Source organism: Heteronotia binoei, chromosome 21 (assembly GCF_032191835.1).
Source record: "Heteronotia binoei isolate CCM8104 ecotype False Entrance Well chromosome 21, APGP_CSIRO_Hbin_v1, whole genome shotgun sequence".
Taxonomy (NCBI): Eukaryota; Metazoa; Chordata; class Lepidosauria; order Squamata; family Gekkonidae; genus Heteronotia; species Heteronotia binoei.
In genome coordinates, this window is record NC_083243.1 from 187,196,973 (window position 1) to 187,217,234 (window position 20,262).

The 20,262-nt window shown below is 46.3% G+C and overlaps 1 protein-coding gene across 3 annotated transcripts in view; it reads left to right on the forward strand.

The window, feature by feature from the left end:
- The first annotated feature begins 2,671 nt into the window (after positions 1 to 2,671).
- GLI2 (GLI family zinc finger 2) overlaps positions 2,672 to 20,262 on the forward strand; it is a 459,364-nt gene continuing 441,773 nt past the window's right edge. For all 3 annotated transcript variants that reach the window (XM_060261633.1, XM_060261634.1, XM_060261635.1), the window contains exon 1: positions 2,672 to 2,744. The gene's annotated coding sequence lies outside the window, so the exon portion shown is untranslated. The remainder of the gene's footprint in view (positions 2,745 to 20,262) is intronic.

The following is a 20,262-nucleotide window of genomic DNA, read 5'->3' on the forward strand; positions in this document are numbered from 1 at the left end:
GCTCTTGACCCTATGCGCCGCTTTCAGCGGCACACCGTCAAGAACCGGCAAGGGGATTACCCCTCCCGGGGCACCGCAACCCAAGCAAAGGACCTCTGTCTTCGTTGGATTCAACTTCAGCCCTTGAGTTCCTTGTGAAATCTTATGTATCTGAAAAAAGGCACATATGTATCCTCTCTGCACATACTGACAGCTGCCCCAAGAGATAAGCATTCTCCACATTTGGCTGTGCATTCATGCCAATGACTTTGTCTGAATCTTTAGCTGTGGACTGTCGCTTTTATTCCCTTTCCAATAATGGCGGTGCGTCCGTTCATGCATTCCCACACGCAGGACGTTTTTTTCTGGGGTAGCACAGCGGAACAGAGTTCTGGAACCTCTTAATGGAAACAAAAGTCTCAAAAAATATTTAAAAGTTCATGAGGGGCAACGCTGTGTTTCCCCTTCATTTCCCTCTTGAGAGTCCCAGCACCTCTTCTTTTTGGGGGGGGGGGAGAAGCCCTGCCCACATGAATGTCTCCAAAAGCCTGTTCAGTATGGGACCACAGAAATGTGAGATCTTTGAATCTGCTTCTGTCGTTCACAGGACGACAATGCCAGCATCACTGGTGCAAAAGGAGATTCAGCACCGGGGGGAGCATATTGATGGGCGGCCTCAGCCAGTTTTCATGGAGTTGGACAAGCCATAAAAATCTAAAAGAAAGAAAATAAAGGCTCAAATAAATGTGATATGCTTTCATACGAAGTGGAGGCTTGATGAAGGTAGGATTGCCAACCTCCAGGTTGGTTGATAAGCATGGCAAAGCCTCCGTGTGCAATACTCTAAACACAAAATTCTATCCAATCTAGGAAAGGAAAGGTCCCCTGTGCAAGCACCAGTCATTTCTGACTGGGGTGACATTGCTTTCACAATGTTTTCATGGCAGACTTTTTGCAGGGTGGTTTGCCATTGCCTTCCCCAGTCATCTACACTTTCTCCCCCAGCAAGCTGGGTACTCATTTTACTACCCTCAGAAGGATGGAAGGCTGAGTCAACCTTGAGCTGGCTACCTGAAAACCCAGCTTCTACTGGGGATCAAACAACTCAGGTTGTGAGCGGAGCTTAGGACTGCAGTACTGCAGCTTTAACACTCTGCGCCACGGGGCTCTTAGATCCACTCTAGCAGTCCTACAAAGTATTCATATCCAGTAGGATTCCAATATACATTTATAATAGCAGAAGTCCATATGAAATTCTTTCAAAAAGCACAGCGAGGAACCAACAGATCCAGCCAGGTGATCCAACAGGTAAAGTATTAACTGGTGAATCAATCACCCTTCTTTTGTCTCTGAAAGATGTCTTCAGTTCCATCTGCCTTCAAAATCAGTTCCACTTAGGACAGTAGTCCGGCTTGATCCCAACATGCAGCTAAAAAAGCATCTCCGGAATATTAGGAACTTGTTTTCGCTGTAAGCTTCATCGAAGCTTCAAGTTTACCTGGAAACATCACATTGATCAGAAACTTTCAACTCTTTCCAAATGGTTCTGGGCAGAAACATCTCAATTTTTCCCCATGAATTTCAAACCAAATCAGGCTCTGCAAGAATGTATGATTCGGCCCTCTAGCCTGTTGTCTTAGCTATGACTTAGGAACCTTCCTGACTCAGGGGTTAACAGTGAATCAATCGGTGAATCAATCACCCTTCTTTTGTCTCTGAAAGATGTCTTCAGTTCCATCTACCTTCAAAATCAGTTCCACTTAGGACAGTAGTCCGGCTTGATCCCAACATGCAGCTAAAAAAGCATCTCCGGAATATTAGGGACTTGTTTTCGCTGTAAGCTTCATCGAAGCTTCAAGTTTACCTGGAAACATCACATTGATCAGAAACTTTCAGCTCTTTCCAAATGGTTCTGGGCAGAAACATCTCATTTTTCCCCATGAATTTCAAACCAAATCAGGCTCTGCAAGAATGTATGATTCGGCCCTCTAGCCTGTTGTCTTAGCTACGGCTTAGGAACCTTCCTGACTCAGGGGTTAACAGTGCAGTTGTGCAGGGGGGGTCGGCACGAAGCAGCCTGGAATTGTGAGCCAGGCTTTCCAGTTCTTTGGCGGGACCGGGGGTAGGCATGGAGGGCTCCTCCATCCCTAGCTGCACATCCTTTCTCCCTCCAGCATGTGAGAAAACTCAGCCTGCGCCCTAACAGGGAATCGTGCCATTGACTAAAGGCGGGGAAGGAAAGGAGGAGGGGCGGGAATGGATTCGAAGGAAAACAGATCAGTCCATGGCTTTGGGCTGGGGAGATCATTTGGACTGGAGTGAGCAAACCCCAAACTGGATTTCGAAGTGCGGGAGAGAGAGAAAAGTTTCTTTTCTCCTCCCCCTTGGTACGCTTGCGTGTGTGTGTGTGTGTGTCCCCCCCTTCTAGTTCAACTTTCCTCTCGTGGTGGTGGGCGAAAGACAGAGCTCTCTTCTCTCCTCCCTTGCTCAACTTCTCCCCCGCCTGCGTGCGCCGGTGTCCTGCCTTTCGGGATGATGGATGGCAGGAGGGCAGAGAGCCGCCAGCAGCCGAAGCTCGCCCCACTTTTGTGAACTCTCCTTTTCTCCTGCCCGGAGGAGCCTCGGCGAAGGGGGGAAAGCTTTTTTCCAAGAAGGGGGTTCGAAACCCGGGGACAAAAGGACGGCAAGGGAACCGAGAAGCGGACGATGGGGAAGCGGATTCGCAGCTCTGCTCCGGAGCCGGAACACTGAAAACTTCGCTCGGGGTAAAGTTGAGCTCTTTTCTTTTCCCTCCTCCGCCGCGAAGCAGGCGGCATGCCCCGCTAGAGGGCCGAAGCGGCCGCTCTCGCCGAGCCCGCCCGGGGTTGAAAGGCGCGACCCGGGAGACGTTGGTGCCCCAGAAGCGGCGCTGCTCCGCGCGGGAGTTTTTCTAACGGGACGAGCCCGACTTCCCCCCCCCCCGCCCCGCCCCAGCCGCGATTGTGTGCCGCTGCGCCTTCGCTCCGCGAGGGGAAAGGAAAGGAGGGCAGCGCTGGCTCGGGCTGTGCCGCCGCGGGGGCCAAGTTGGGAAGCGCGCTGCGGCTGCGGCTGCGGCGAGTGGGCTGCCTGCGCGGGCGGGCGGCGGGGCTGCGGCCGGGGAACTTGGCGTGCGGGGGGCGTCTCGCTCGCCGGCGGGGGCCGAGGGGAACCGGACTGGGGGGGTGGGGGCGGCGGGGATTGCCCCAGGCTCAACTGGACGCTGCTGGGGGTGGGAGCTCCACGCGCCTGGCGGGCCACTTGTCGACCTCGCCTGGTAATCTCGCGGGGCGCGGCGCGGCACGGCGGGGGGGGGGGGTGTGCAGTCCGCGGTTGCAGCCTGGCCCAAGCGCATGGCGGGCGCTGCTCCCCCTCTCCACGCCTGGGCTGCACCCCTCCGGGCTGCAGGCGTCGCCCCAGGCTCTTTTGCAGGGGGAAACCACTCTTTCCACTTTGGTGCCGTGGTGAAGTGTGCCGACTCTTATCCGGGAGAAGCGGGTGTGATTCCCCACTCCTCCCCTTGTAACTGCTGCAATGGCCTTGGGGCAGCCAGAGCTCTCTTATCTGGGAGAAGCGGGTTTGATTCCCCACTCCTCCCCTTGCAGCCGCTGGGATGGCCTTGGGGCAGCCAGAGCTCTCTTATCCGGGAGAAGTGGGTTTGATTCCCCACTCCTCAACTTGCAGCTGCTGGGATGGCCTTGGGGCAGCCAGAGTTCACTTATCCAGGAGAACCGGGTTTGATTCCCCACTCCTCCACTTGCAGCGGCTGGGATGGCCTTGGGGCAGCCAGAGCTCTCTTATCCGGGAGAACCGGGTTTGATTCCCCACTCCTCCACTTGCAGCTGCTGGAATGGCCTTGGGGCAGCCAGAGCTCTCTTATCCGGGAGAAGCGGGTTTGATTCCCCACTCCTCCACTTGCACCTGCTGGAATGGCCTTGGGGCAGCCAGAGCTCTCTTATCCGGGAGAAGCGGGTTTCATTCCCCACTCCTCCACTTGCAGCTGCTGGGATGGCCTTGGGTCAGCCAGAGCTCTCGTATCTGGGAGAACCGGGTTTGATTCCCCACTCCTCCATTTGCAGCTGCTGGAATGGCCTTGGGGCAGCCATAGCTCTGGCAGAGGTTGTCCCCGAAAGAGCAGCTGCTGGGAGAGCCCTCTCAGCCCCACCCACCTCACAGGGTGTCTGTTGTGGGGGAGGAAGGGAAAGGAGATTGTGAGCTGCTCTGAGACTCTTCGGAGTGGAGGGCGGGATACAAGTCCAATATCTTCATCTACCTCACAGGGTGTCTGTTGTGGGGAGGGGAGGAAGGGAAAGGAGATTGTGAGCCGCTGTGAGGCTCTTGAGTGGAGGGCGGGATATAAATCCAATGTCGTCTTCTCCTTGGAAAGCGTGTTAACACCTTCCGCAGGGATGCCTAGGGAGGTCTTCCCGGGCCAAGGAGGGCTGGGGTTTCCCAGGGAATGACAGTCGCTTCGGTGCAACTTCTTGCGTCGGAAGGGGTCTGAGCGTTTGCAGAGGGCAGGTTGGGGGGGGGGGTCTTTTTTGCAACCTTAAAACATGAACGGAAAGCTGGGCTGAGGGGCAGGGACGGGCTTCGATTGACACACACACACACACACACAGCCCGGCGCCCGGAGCAATCTTTCAGCAAGTATATTTGCGAAGGAATTTGAAAAATCCACCGCTGCAACTCGATCTCTGTGTGATGGGGAGCGGCTTGGAGGGAGATGGGCGCCAATCCTATTAAGGATTTGGAGAGCGGATGGCTTTTGTTGTTTTCCCCCAGGATTCAGAAACAATTGGGGAAAGGACGGGGTGGGGAGTCGATTTGTGTGGGAAGCCTTAGGCGCATGCACACCTCAAAACACTGCTGTCATTTGCAGGGCATGCAGGCCTGATAGTTGCTGGGTTGGATCTTCTTTAACGCGTTGTCCCACAGAGTCCAGAAGGGTAGGGGGGTTGGTTAGGTGGTTTCAGGTAATAGGGCAGACAGCTGCACAGAACAGGGGAGGGGGGGGGAGAGAATGGGATTCTCTGAGGTAGGTTTGCCAAGTGAAGATTTCCAGAATTGGGGGCCCCCTGGAATTGTAGGTTGAGCCCATCCCGAGGAGCCCTGTGGGCCTGTGGTGCCTGAAATCAAGAGGTCGTCCTTATACGCCGTCAAACTGCTGAGAGATGTGGGGAAATGCTGTGAAAGGAAGACACACCTGGGGATCCTACAGCTGAATGTATCAGCGGATTCCTTTCATGTGCTCGCACAGAAGCTTTTGCAATCGTCCGCTAACTTTGGTCGCAATTTTATCGGCCTATCAGAACAACACACCGAAGAGCAAAAAAAAAAAGTAAAGGTCGTTTGGCCCAGATATATCTATACCTCTATATGGGTTCAAACTTGGATTCAAAATGGAATACACGCAGTGCCAAAGTCGAGTGCTCACTGAAATTAATGGGACCTAAATGTCCTATTTGGGGATGGATCATCACCATTAGGTATGGCTAGATATCGCTGTGCAGAATAACATCTGCACTTTGGCTTTTTAAAAGACGATCTATCAATAACATGAGTGTGGCTATATAAGCATCTTTCGATTTGTTTTATACAATTCCTGAAATCCATGCAGCCCATGCATTCTCTGGGTTTTTACGTTGATGTATTATTGACTGTTAAAGATAAAAAGAGCAGTTGTAACACTTTTCTCTCTTTTTCATGCAGCTGGGTCTCAGGGGATGTCCAAGAATTTGAAAGTAAACATTACTCTCGCATGCTGCATAAAATAGCATTTAAACAAATATTGTATTGGCATGTCCTGTGGACGCCGTGCCAAATGAGTAGAGTAAATAAACTCTGAAATCCAAAATATACAGAAGTGGGAAAGACTGATTTCTTGTAGAGGCTTACTGATTTGATCTGTTTGTTCTAGCTACCTTAGACTGAAGTGAATAACTTTTTTTAAAAAAGGGGACTTAAAACAAATTTACTTACATTGTGCTGGAGGGGAAACGAATCCATTCGTGTGCTTTCACCTGGGAGAGGAAGTTTTCTAAAACTGCAGCGGCCCTTCTGAAATGCATGGGGAGCAGTGCATATCTGTCAAGCGTTAGTCCATGCTTCGTTTTTTGGGGGGTTTTTTGGAAATCCTGATGCTTGTCCGGAGTTATTTGCATTTTGTCAAGAGTGCCAGGAAACTTTGACACCTGTCAGACTTTGAATTACCCTCCAACTAAATGGCACATTGAATAACACCACTCCTGGCAAGGGCTTTTTTTCTTTTTCTGAAACAAATTACCCTCAGCGGAACTTTTATTTTGTAGGATAATTAAAATAAAGGCACATTTCCAGCAACTCTTAGACAACCTGCCCGTAATTTTTAGAAGGGGAGGATCACCTGGTGTTCAACGGTGTTTTTCTCTGATGATCTTTTTGATCCTCTGGTGTACATTTATAAAAAAAAGATAATCTTCAAAGCAAGGTGTGGGGCAAGATCCACTTGATCTCGAATCTTGTCATTGCCTTAAGCATACAAGTTTGAAGTGCCCAGAAATGGAACCACGTACCGCAAAGGGGAAACACCTCCTTGGGACTGTTGCAAACTTCCTTTTAATCTCTCTCTTTTTCCTTGTAAAAGGAAGTGAAGGGTGAAATGAATGCACATGGATAAATAATGCTTGCAACAGGACATTTTTAAAAGTAAAACTCTTTCAAAGGGCCTAATCGAACAATGTATTATACTAATTTAAACCTGGAGCTATTTGTGGACTTTTGTAGCCTTATTTTGCAAACCTGTGCTGTCATAAACTTGAGGCTCTTGAGTCCAATTAATATTTGTTGGGTTTCTGAAACAGAATCTGGGGGAGCATCCTCACAAGCTGATGTTGGAAGGTGCCTTGAGGGACTGCGGAAAGTATCTCAGATACGATTAGGTGTTGCACGTTGGTAAAATAAAAGTCAGGACCCCTGTGCCAAGTAGTCCATAGACTGACAACTGTGATAAAGGGTAAAAGGGCATTACCCTGGGAAAAAAAGCAATGGTTTAAAAGGTTGGTCTTAAGGAACAGCTGGGGCGGGGGATCAAATAGCTAGTTCAGTCTAGTGGTCTTTTAAAATCTCTAAGAAGATAACCTCTATAAAGTACAATATTGCTGCTGTTTTTAATTGCTTTTAGTTTAAAACAGTGGCATTCTACATGGTTTAAAACAGTGGCATTCTACACGGTAAATGCCGCAAAAATTACACATTCGCCAAAACCTCATATTGAGATCGAAAGGTTGAAGGATCCGATTACCAGAGACATCTTCCTTCTGCGATGGCGGCTTAATTTAAATTTGATTGTGGGTAAACACGAAAACATCTTAGCATTGCCTTGCATTTATTCTTTTCTAAGGAGCATCTCTTCCAGGGCTGAACTGCCTCCTAAGCATAAGGACAGTTTTATTGAAACGGAACAGATGCTGCTGGCCCTCTGCTGCCTTAGCCTGTGGTGGTCTACTGTGGGCCAGTTGTTTGCTCTGATTCCTGAAAGATACACAAATCCTTCAAGCTTTTTGTACTTTCAGAAGTGCCTTGTTCACAGCAAAGTTTCCAGTACGGATTAGTGAAGAAAGCAGATTCCGCCAGCAGTCAACCCCCCCCCCCCCCCAACTCTATATTTAATTGTGCAGCAAACACACATGCTTTGCCTTCCTTGGGAAGAATACCCTTAATGATCTTACCCAAGGATTTCTGAAAGGCTGGTTGATTTTTTTTTAAAGAGAACAAGAGAGTTGTGTTAAAAAAAAATGATTTAAAACTTCATCGGTATTGTGGCTTCTCCGATATTTATCGGACACGAATGCTTACTCTTCGGCAGCTTGTTCTGTTAACCGAATTACTGCCAATCAGCAATGTGTGAATGTGTTTGACATATACTGCAGGGAAATATATATATTTTAAATTTGGGGTGTGTGTGTATATTTTTGTATAGCACCTCGAAGAGAAAACATTGACTGAGATTTGAATTTCTGGGGCTATATTATACCCAAACTCCTGTAACAAAACATTGCATTTAATTATCTGTATACTTGCACACTTCCATAGATTTCTGAGATACTTGGGTCTTATGGGGCACTTGTGTGAAACCTCACAGCCCATAACCATGTACCACTCAATAGACATCAGAAGGAGACAGTCTGCTCAAACCACTTACTTCAGAGTGCCCTACAAATGAAAGGCCATCCTACACTGGAGAAACTTGCAGCCATAACAAGACACTTTCTCATTTTTAGTATAGCTCCAGTAGAGGCATACCTGAGTGGCAGAGTTTATTTTAACTCTGAGGAATCACAGGGAAATAATTTAGGAAATTAATAATGTTCCATTCGTCAGGGCTGTCTTCTGAAGCATCGAGAGTTACATTTTCCAAAGATGCGATGGGGAAATCTGGTGGTTAAAAACTTGGTGCAATTGAAAATAAAGTTTGTTGGGCCATTGTTATCAATAAGACTATAGGCAGATGGTCTAAACCGCAGCTTTCCAGAAAATACAATTTTTGCCCTCATCCCATATTAATTTACAAATAGTTTAAAAAAAAACAAATAAAAACATTTAAACTGAAATAGAATAATAAGGGTTACTGTCCTAAATGCCAATTGTCATTATTTCTGTCCTCTGTTTCTTTTCAGCTTCTGAGATATTTCTCTCATCTGAAAGGCACTGAAAAAGCTATTCCCTTGATTTGGGACTTTTCTCCCTAGTCTGCTAGGAAAGAGAGAGAGAGAGAGAGAATCTACATAATTTTGTTCATTGGTGAGGATAAGCTTTGAGCAATCTTTGCCGTTTTGGGTTAACTTGAATAGGTTAATGTATTTTTTAAAGAAAAAGAAAACACATTGGTGAGAAGTGTGTTTTAACTCTGAGTACCCGATCCCATCTATTAGCATAAGAAAACCAGTTTTAGTGCATTTACTATTGTATTGAGTGAAGAGTTCCAACAGTCAGGAGGAGAAAGAAAGTGAAAAGCTGCAAAGAAATGACAGTCTATTCAGATTATTCAGCAACCCAAAGCTCTGGTCATCTGCCTCTGAAATCTGCAATCGGGGTATCCCTTTTATCTTCCCTGTGCCTTTCTTTGGCCTTTTTCACACGTACAGTTTTGTCAAGGTTTATTGATCACGTTTTCTTCTCTGCAAATCTGTGGAAAATTTAATGAAGCAAAAACAACAGTGAAAGAAAAAGAATTTTTAGGACTAGGTTGAATACTCTTCCCCACTCTTTCCCAACTGCCATGGGCTTTTAGCTAACAATTCCTTCTCATTGTGCAGTTACTGTAAGATATACAGTAGAAACTGCAGAAAACAACTGCTCTAGGAATGCTGTTCATTGGGGGAAAGTTTGTATAATGTGCGTGGCCCAACAAAAAGTCCAATTAGAAATGCTTTCCTCATTCTTTTGATACCTTTCTGAGGGTCAGATGCTAGTCTCTGCTGCTCACAAAATTGCATATAAGAAAGTATTCCCTTTGAGTCCAGTGAAGCCCATTAGTCGCCTGGCATTTAAATCCAAGTTGCAATGATTGCGGATTACCAGTCGTTATTTACAGCCTTGATTGTTTTAGTGCCCTGATCTTTGCTTGTCCCACATCTGCCCTGTCTCTGTGCTGCCTTGGCATGTTTTATGATGCAAATGTTTTTGTTAACTTACAGATGATCTCAGGTGGCATAGTTTTAAAAGCTACTCCGGTTGGACTCAAACTCTGTAATTAAAGGGGGCTTCCACTGCCTATGTGCTTCCTCTGCCCTCTTTGGAGCCATTTACCTTTACGAAACTAGTTGAACTGTTGGCTCTTTTATGATTCAGTCCTAGTTAATCTGCAAGACTTTGAACAATAGTGGTTCTTAACTCCCTCTTTTTCGCCTCTTCTGATGTCTAGGAGAACAGTGGACTATAGACTGGAGCGCATTTCAGATTAACCACATATTCAGTTCTCCAAATGTTTACTTTTTTCTCCTTAGCCAGGATATACCCCACATTTTTATGGACAAAAAGTGTCACAGTCATTATCTTGTTTGCCCTCCATCTAGTATGTGTGGTGGAACACTGTCTCAAATTTGCTGACAGTCTCATATGAATATTTTATTATATTTATTCACAATTTCAATTTATGTACTGCCTTTCCCTGAGTTCACGGGGCTCAGGGCAGTTAACAGCAACAAGCACAATAGAAACAAGAATTAAAACTGTCAAAGTTAAAATTTAAAAACATTTTAAAATCAGGAAACATTAGCTAGCCCAACTAAATACAGTAGGCATTACTGTCCCGCAAGTGGAGAAAACAAGATGGGGCGGGGGGGGGAGAGAGTGCTCGACAGGGTGGTACCCATTGCTTTCCTCAACCAAAAGGCTGGCAGAACATCTCTGCTTTGCATGCCCTGTGGAACTGCATACAGAGAGTTCCACTAAGTAGGAGCCAGGGCTGAAAAAGCCCAACTCTGGTTGAGGACTGTTGGACATCTTTAGAGCCAAGGATCACCAGTAGATTATTTTCAGCAGGGTGTAAAGCTCTTTGGGGGACATACTAATGTCATTTAATTGTTTGAAACTATATTCCCACTTTTTAGAGATAAACCATGTATGCTGAATGCTGTAGCTGTTCGTCCCCATTCATGGTGTTTCTGACTGTTTTAGACAGTCGCATTTGTCTGGAATTGTCATCCTTAACAAGATACCATGTTTCCAACGTTCACTAATATTTAGTTTGATGGGAAAGAGTACCTAGCATTCATGTATGAGATTTGTGGATGATTCTTGTGGCCTCCATGGAGAAAGTTTACTTTACCACTATAGCAGCGGACGGAAGGCAATATTCACCCGCATCGGTTTGGCTATTGTTTCTGTGGCATTTTCCTGTAATGAATCAAATGGGTGAGTTGATACAGCATTATTAGTGCCGTTTTGATGTTGTATTTTGTAATTTTTTTTTAACAATTTCAGCCCCCATTTTTAAGCTTGCGTTTATTTTATGCCATCTATAAACACACAGACACAATTTTCATGTGCTCTATACACAGTTAACGTAAGAGTTACCCTGCTGGATCAGCCCAATGGTCTGTCATGTCGTGCAGGGCCTACAAACAGAACATAGAGGCACTCTCCCTCTGAAGCGAGTAAGTGGCTAAGCACAGGCCTTCATGAAGGGAATTGGTGGATGACCTTCAAGCATTTAACCCTAAATTTCATAGATTTTTATGGGTCACACACATACACACATGCATATGTTGAGCAATTCATAGGCTTTTGTGGGGAAGATTGCACGAGAAAGGAGAAACTATTCAAAATGAAGAGAGACAAACCAAAGCTGAAATAACATGTTTTGCCGCCTAGATTTGCAAAATGGTCAGTATAGTCCTACACGTATTACTTGGAAAGAAGTCCCTTTTTATTCAGTGGGGCTTACTCCATGTAAGTGTTTTTAGGATTGCAACCTTGGAGAGCTAGTTTGGTGTAGTGGTTAAGTGTGCGGACTCTTATCTGGGAGAACCGGGTTTGATTCCCCACTCCTCCACTTGCACCTGCTGGCATGGCCTTGGGTCAGCCATAGCTCTGGCAGAGGTTGTCCTTGAAAGGGCAGCTGCTGTGAGAGCCCTCTCCAGCCCCACTCACCTCACAGGGTGTCTGTTGTGGGGGAGGAAGGGAAAGGAGATTGTGAGCCGCTCTGAGACTCTTCGGAGTGGAGGGCGGGATATAAATCCAATATCTTCATCTACCTCACAGGGTGTCTGTTGTGGGGGAGGAAGGGAAAGGAGATTGTGAGCCGCTCTGAGACTCTTTGGAGTGGAGGGCGGGATATAAATCCAATATCTTCTTCTACCTCACAGGGTGTCTGTTGTGGGGGAGGAAGGGAAAGGAGATTGTGAGCCACTCTGAGACTCTTCGGAGTGGAGGGTGGGATATAAATCCAATATCCTCTGGCAGAGGTTGTCCTTGAAAGGGCAGCTGCTGTGAGAGCCCTCTCCAGCCCCACTCACCTCACAGGGTGTCTGTTGTGGGGGAGGAAGGGAAAGGAGATTGTGAGCCGCTCTGAGACTCTTTGGAGTGGAGGGCGGGATATAAATCCAATATCTTCTTCTACCTCACAGGGTGTCTGTTGTGGGGGAGGAAGGGAAAGGAGATTGTGAGCCACTCTGAGACTCTTCGGAGTGAAGGGCGGGATATAAATCCAATATCTTCTTCTTCTTCTTCTTCATCTCATCCTCAGTAGGAGCCATCTCACTTCTCAGAGCTTATCAGGATCTTGGGCAAAAATTTGTATTCCATAATTGGCAGGAACATCTCACGATACAGCTTCACTTTAGAAATGTGGGAGCAAAGGCTATCAAGCCTGCCATCCTCCGTGAAGGGCACTGCTTGTTGATTGCCAAGTCCGGGACCCTACACTTCTTAAACTGGATGGACGAATACCAATTTCTGTTCTACTTACTGCTTAGGCTTCCCAATCCCCAGGTCCCAGCGGGGGATCCCCCGGTTTTACAGGCTTCCCCCCTCCCCCAGTCAGCTGGCCGGCGGGGGAAGCCCCACCCCCACAGCCATTATGCACCTCCATGAACGATTCCCATAGGGAATGATGGGGAATTGATTCGTGCGTATGGGGGGCTATGGGGGGGCTGATTTTTGAGGTAGAGGCACCAAATTTTCAGCATAGCATCTAGTGCCTCTCCCCAAAATACCTGCCAAGTTTCAAAACGATTGGACCAGGGGGTCCAATTCTATGAGCCACAAATGAAGGTGCCCCTATCCTTAATTATTTTCTATGGAAGGAAGGCATTTAAAAAGGTGTGCTGTCCCTTTAAATGTGATGGCCAGAACTCCCTTGGAGTTCAATTATGCTTGTCACACCCTTGCCGCTGGCTCCGCCCCCAATGTCTCCTGGCTCCACCCCAAATGTCTCCTGGCTCCACTCCCCAAATCTCCTGGCTCCACCCCAAAGTCCCCAGATATTTCTTGAATTGGACTTGACAACCCTATTATTGCTTAACAGGGCGACACAAATAAGCAGCTTATCAGTCGGTCAACATGCATTTGGGGAAGTCACCATGTAACACAGTACTCACCTGTGTGTACTGTGGCAATGCGAAAGGAATATTTTATTACAGACGGCCGGGGATGTTGGTGACACTGTTTGATTGACCCATGATGAGCATATAGGAGGACAAGTGTTGTAAGGGTGGATGTTTCAACGATAGTCAAAATCATAAGAACCACAAAAATGGCACTTCAGACCAATTTATGTCACTTATTTACAACGCGTAGATGGTGTTCTTCAGCCGGGGGCGGCTTAAGTAGGACTCCAAGCTAGGAGAATCCACACATCACTAGATATTGCGGTGTTGCAGTCTTTCATTTTTATTAGGGTTTGTAGAATCTTTTCGATTCCTTTATTAGGGTTTGTAGAGTCTTTCATTTCCTGGCTTTTTCTGTCCAAGCCAAGAAATCCAGGAGGTAAATGACAACTTCAGTGCAATATCCAAAATCAGTCTCCCATATAGGCACTGAGTGGGCTGAGGCCTGCGTTGGTGCAACGAACTGTTCCGTGTGCTCTCAAACCATTCTGTGAGCTCTCTTGACTGAAAGTTAAATATATTTCTAGATAGTGGGCATTGCATAGCATAAATTCTAACTTAGTTGAAAAATAGTTAGATATGTTTACTGGTATCCATTTCATCTCCGCTCAGATACACAACACGGTATCTCTTTCGTTAACATAAACATATATTCTGTTCCCTCACAGCTTTTATTCTGTTCTCACAATTCTCCCTTTTTATCCGCTGCTGAGGAAATAACATCCTTGTGATAATTTGTGCTGAAAATTGTGTCGATCTATTAAAAAGGACAGCAGCTCCAAAAGACTAAAACGATTCCTTTTCAGAGGACCCTTTGCAGTGCCTTTTTGTGTGTGTGGAGGACAATGCAATAAGTCAGACGGGACTTTTTGAGCTGCATCTGTAAGGAACTGTAAGGACCTCTGAAGTACACTTGTGTTAAGTTGAATTGATTGGGATTTAATGGCTGTTAGTGGCTATGAATGGTAATGATTTTCTTGAGTATCTTCACAATGCTTGACATTAATAACTGGTGGACGGGTATCTGTGTGTGAACCAAGTGTGTGATTGAGTTCTAGAGATGCCCCCCCCCCATCCTTTTTCATAATTTAGTTGTTTTGATGGTTAATGCCCCCCCCCCGACACCCTTCTTTAGGCTGCTTGAAGCACGTAATCGTGTCAGTTTAATTTTGTTCTCCTGAATTTTGTTCCTTCGAATATAAATCAAGCCATTATATACCCAGGCATGATGAATTTGTTGTACTCGCCATCATGAATTAACGCTATGCAAATGGAAGCTTTACAGGTACCATGATTTACTTAATAATAAGTTCTAATATTTTGGTCCATTTATTATGTTTGAAGGGGTTTTTTTAGTTTTCTTTAATATATACACATAATTTTTTTCAGATGTGAGATTTGTGTGCCTTTGCTGTGTAAGCACATCTTGATGGTTCTGAATCATGATATTTTTTTTCATGCCATGCCTACAAAGGCATTTGCTGAGAATATGCAGATTTTGGTGACTGAGAACATAAGAACATAAGAAAAGCCATGTTGGATCAGGCCAATGGCCCATCCAGTCCAGCACTCTGTGTCACACAGTAGCCAAAAATTTTTATGTATACACACACACTGTGGCTAATAGCCACTGATGGACCTCTGCTCCATATTTTTATCTAAACCCCTCTTGAAGGTGGCTATGCTTGTGGCTTGTGGCAGTGAATTCCACATGTTAATCACCCTTTGGGTGAAGAAGGACTTCCTTTTATCCGTTTTAACCCGACTGCTCAGCAATTTCATCGAATGCCCACGAGTTCTTGTATTGTGAGAAAGGGAGAAAAGGACTTCTCTCTCTACTTTCTCCATCCCATGCATTATCTAATTATCCATGAGAGAGAATAGCATCAGTGATTATTTATTGATTGATGTCCCACTTTTATATTCTGCAAGCCGGCTCGGAGCAAATGACATACAAAAAAATTAAAACAATTCAGCTTCACAGTATGACACAAATGAATACGTCATTAAAACACATTAAATAAGAATAAAAAAAACAAATTGCACTATTTGTTATGTACATGGTCTCCAAAGCTGGTGCCACTGGACTGGAGTTTTAGTCTGGACCCTGTGAAAGTTGTGTTTTCATCAGGGCGCAGCCACTTTTTTTTATTGGATGCCCGATGCCTCAACTTAAAGACCTGCAGGGCCCTGATCTCACACGGGACCATCAGGGTTGCCAAGGCCAACTCAAGAAATATCTGGGGACTTTGGGGGTGGAGCCAGGAGACTTTGGGGGTGGAGCCAAAAGACATTAGGGGTGGAGCCAAGATAAAGGCTGTGACAAGCATAATTGAACTCCAAAGGGAGTTCTGGCCATCACATTTAAAGGGACGGCACACTTTTTCAATTCCTTCCTTCCATAGGAAATAATGGATAGGGGCACCTTCTTTTGGGGCTCATAGAATTGGACCCCCTGGTCCAATCTTTTTGAAACTTGGGGAATATTTTGGGGAGAGAGATTAGATGCTGTACTGAAAATTTGGTGCCTCTACCTCAGAAAACAGCCCCCCCCCAGAGCCCCAGATATCCGTGGATCAATTCTCCATGATTTTCTCTTGGAATAAATCTCCATAGGAAATAATAGAGTTTCCAGCAGACATTTCCCTCCCCTCCCCCCGCTTTCTGACAACCCTAAAGCGGGGGGAGGGCCTCCAAACCGGGGGATCCCCTGCCCCCACCTGGGGATTGGCAACCCTAGGGACCATGTTCCAGCAGGCTGGGGCCAGGGCGGCGGAATTCCTGCTCCAGTCAAGGCTAAACGGATGCCCCTCGGGCTGGGAACAACCAGCAGCTTTTTGGTCAGCAGAGCACAGGGCTCTCTGGGCACGTATCGGGAGCGTCAGTCCCTGTCCCTCAGGAATGTTTGTCCCAGACCATGCAAGGATTTGAAGGTCAAAACCAGTGCCTCGAAGTGGATCCAGTATTCAATTGGTAGCCTGTGCAAATGGCATAGCAACCAGTCAAATGCGCGCCCGCACAGGCCGTGCAGTCAGCAGGTGCACCGCCACGTTTTGCACCAGCTGGCGTTTTCAGATCAGCCACAGGGGCAAGCCCATGTAAAACGAGTTACAGTAATCGAGCCGGGAAGTGAACATTATATGAGTCATTGTAGCCAAGTCCCGGGGGGAGAGATAGGGAACCAGCTGCCTGATCTGCCGAAGATGATAAAAAGGCAGACCTAGCAAATGCAGTGACCTGGGCCTCCATGGAAAGTGAGGCATTCAGGATCGCTCCCAGCCTCCTCACACTCTGAGTTGGCACAAGCAATGTACCATCCAAGATGGGCAGCCTGATTCAGCTCCCCACTCCCTTGATTTAGGTACGGGCAGCATTATCATGAGGCATCCCTTGTTTATGATTTCAAATCTATCTTGTGGGTTGGGTTGTGGGGAAAAAAAGATATTTTCTTATACCCACATATATCCGTGGAACTCTCTTACAAGGGTAAATATCTGTATAATTGTAGGCTTTCTGCTGATCATACTTTGTTTTTCCTGCTATCTATCTAAAGGCTAAGGACAATGGAGAGGGACATCTGACACATAAATACACCTTAAGTTGCTGATCAGAATGGATTTCAACCTAGTCTTCCCCATCCCCCCCCCCAAAAAAAGGTCTCGCAAATATAATTATTTATGGTCTTTCAATCTGTCATTTTTCACCTCAAATAAAAAAGGCACAAGGCATCTTGGCTTGATGCATTGGCAGCAGTATATTTCATTTCTGATATTTCACTAACTTAAGGATCAAGGTTGAAAGTCAGCATCTGAATTTCAGAGTGCCCAAATGTTATGCAGATAGACCCCAAGCGATAATACTTGCAGTAAAGTTGAAAAGACAAAGCATGCTTACATTCTTCCAGACAAGAGCAATTTGACCATTACAAATCCAAATAAAAAACTGCCCACAAGCATAATTAATAATGTGATATATTTTTTATACAACTCCAGAACTTACGTGCAGTGGGGATTTGCGCATCGCTGGTTCCCTATGGATTACACTCGTCCATTTTGTGCACATGCCCAGATGTTGGAGGGGCATCTGGGCCCAGGAGAGGCAACCTGGCTTCGAAAGGCATGCTTCTTCAAGAGTAGGCTGCTTGTAAAGCAGAGCATTGTAACGGAGCAAGATAGGAAACTGCTAGCTGGTTGGAAATAGTTCTAGAATCCTTGTAAACCAAGTAGCAAAAGATGAATAACATGCGATACTGTGGAAAACGAGGCTCAGAGAGCGGCCAAGTGCGCGGGAAACAGCCTGCAAACATATTTGAAGTGGGGAGACAGGGATTATATGGGAATGCAAACAACATATAGAAAAACCAGCAGCTCTTAATTATAGCAGAGTCTTGCTTGTCTGGTAATGTCTGATCTGAGTCCTTCCATATTCTTTACAGTCCCGCACGACTGTAAACCTTTCTGCTTTATGAGTCCTCCGCTTTGGACATCCTGTTACGGTAGACAAGCTTCATATTCTTTTGCCCCCTCCCCTCTCCCCGCTAGGTATCTGAACTTCGGGGATTGTCTCCTGCAATTTGGTCTGCCCTTCACCTAAGAGGTGACTACACTAGAGTAGATATAGTGCCTTCTTTTCTTCTGCTGCATGCTGTTACTTGCTAAATTAAAAGCTGTGTCTCCTATCCCTCCGGGGCATACTAAAATCACCCATCCTGAAGAACACTTGTGTAACTGTTACTGTGTGCAGGCTGGAGAGTGCTGAGCCTTCGGCACAGAAGTTCAAACGGAGTGCACTGTTGCGGGTGCCGTTTTTATTGGCCGGCTTGCTTTCAATGTCACACCTTTTTTGTTCCTTTTTGATCAGAAGGATTACCCTGTCACACAGAACTACAGGAATTGGAAGCTTCTGTGCTGTTTCATCTCCCCCACCCCCCGCAACCATTCTCTTTCCAGTCAGCACCTTGGTTTTGTGGTTTTGAGGCATTTTTAGGTCACAAAATTGCAGAGTACTATGTCCCTATATTATTGCTGGGCAATCCTATGGCAAATTAGGGGTTCCCCCCCCCCTCTCTGCAGTTATCACATCCATTCTCCTCCACTGAGTACTGCAATACATGTTTATTCTGGACAATAAATGACTCTTTAAAAGGCTTACCATCTAAGGAATGACGGTACAGGATCCAGAACTTAATGCTAATTGAGGATATCAGAGAAATCCCAAGAATCTTAATTTGCTGTAGACAGATAATCCTTTCCAGACTCAGATATATCTTTGTAGGTCTTTAGATGCATTGTAAACATCCAACATGCACCAACAGCCCAATGCTTCAGCAGTGGTCTCAATGAAAGCCCTTCAGAAATATGCACGGAACAGTGCTGGATCGATGGCCTTGCTTCACCTTGCAAAGTATTAACATTTATGGGAATTTGTGCTTCCATATGCAAGCTGTTCATGCTGGTCACTGAAACGACCAGGACGTTAGGGGAGGGACGGTGGCTCAGTGGTAGAGCATCTGCTTGGGAAGCAGAAGGTCCCAGGTTCAATCCCTGGCATCTCCAAAAAAGGATCCAGGCAAATAGGCGTGAAAAACCTCAGCTTGAGACCCTGGAGAGCAGGGGAGGGATGGTGGCTCAGTGGCAGAGCATCTGCTTGGGAAGCAGAAGGTCCCAGGTTCAATCCCCGGCATCTCCAAAAAAGGGTCCAGGCAAATAGGCGTGAAAAACCTCAGCTTGAGAGTGAGACCCTGGAGAGCAGGGGAGGGATGGTGGCTCAGTGGTAGAGCATTTGCTTGGTAAGCAGAAGGTCCCAGGTTCAATCCCCGGCATCTCCAAAAAAGGGTCCAGGCAAATAGGCGTGAAAAACCTCAGCTTGAGACCCTGGAGAGCCACTGCCAGTCTGAGTAGACAACACTGACTTTGATGGACCGAGGGTCTGATTCAGTAGAAGGCAGCTTCATATGTTCAAACGTGTGTGGTCATGAAACTCATAAAAGAATTACTGGAATCATGATCCAGGGAGGGGGGAGAGAGACAAATCCCTGCAGAGGTACCAGTTTTTCTGACTTCGTTCAAATGAATAGTGGCCTCCATACGAGTGCCACAATGTGGGACGCTGACTGGCCTGGTGAACCAGTAGCATTAGAGGTGCCATTGATGTGAATAGACACCTCCACACAAGGACTATTGACATAACTGCTGTGATTTCTTCAGTCATGGTCCCCAGCTGCTGTGGTGACGCAGCAGCAGCTTGGATAGCCTGATGACGCACCTAAGCAATTAGTGCTAGGCCATGAGCCCAGTGTTGGCTCCGTGCACGATGCCTATTCATATGCAGGGATTGCGGCTAGTCTTTGCTGGGCTTCGCAAAGAGCTCCTCCACATCAGATTCTCTGTTCTGTAAACCCAGGAATGGCCCTGTGCGCTCACCTGAGGCACATGCAGGGGCACTGACATTGGAAGGAATAGCCATAGGTACAGGGAGTCTAAGAACCTGCTTACATTTCATTTCATTTCCCAGAATAGACTCTCAGGGCATATGAGTTGGAAATATGGCACTGAATCAACAGAGAGTTCACCTCTTGGAAGTGAGAGCAATGCTTGCTTGGAAGCTGCTTTACCTCAGTAATGTCAGCAGCCTCAGCAAAGTATCAGCTTTGACTATGAACTGTCATGACATTTCAGTCACTACGTGGTTCCCCGTTGGTTGAGTCACACATAGGTTTGTTCCCAGATTTTTTTTTTTTAAATGACAGTAAACAGCCACCTGAAAGTGAACGTTCTTGGCGTTAGAGGGGTTTCCTGGCAATGTATCAGCACTCCCTCCTGCGCTAGTTTTGCCTCGTCAAACAGACTGAACAGACATTTTATCACAACTCTGGTCCGATCCTGTGGACTCACAATATACGTATATTTAAACATATTTCCAGTTTTCAGGGAAGAGAAGGAATCTGAGAGCAAGCACCAAGAGCTTAAACTAAAAGCTGCTGGAGGATTTGGAAGACAAACCAACACCATTCCAGATGTCTCTCATGGCACTAGCTTGTCTTCTCCCGCCTATATCTTCTTTCATTCAGCTTCTCTCTGTTGCAACATCTGAATTTTGTAACATTTGTCAGAGTCTCTGGCTTCTCCATTCTGGTTATTTAACCAGCTGAGCTAGCCTGCTGTATCGATCTTAATTC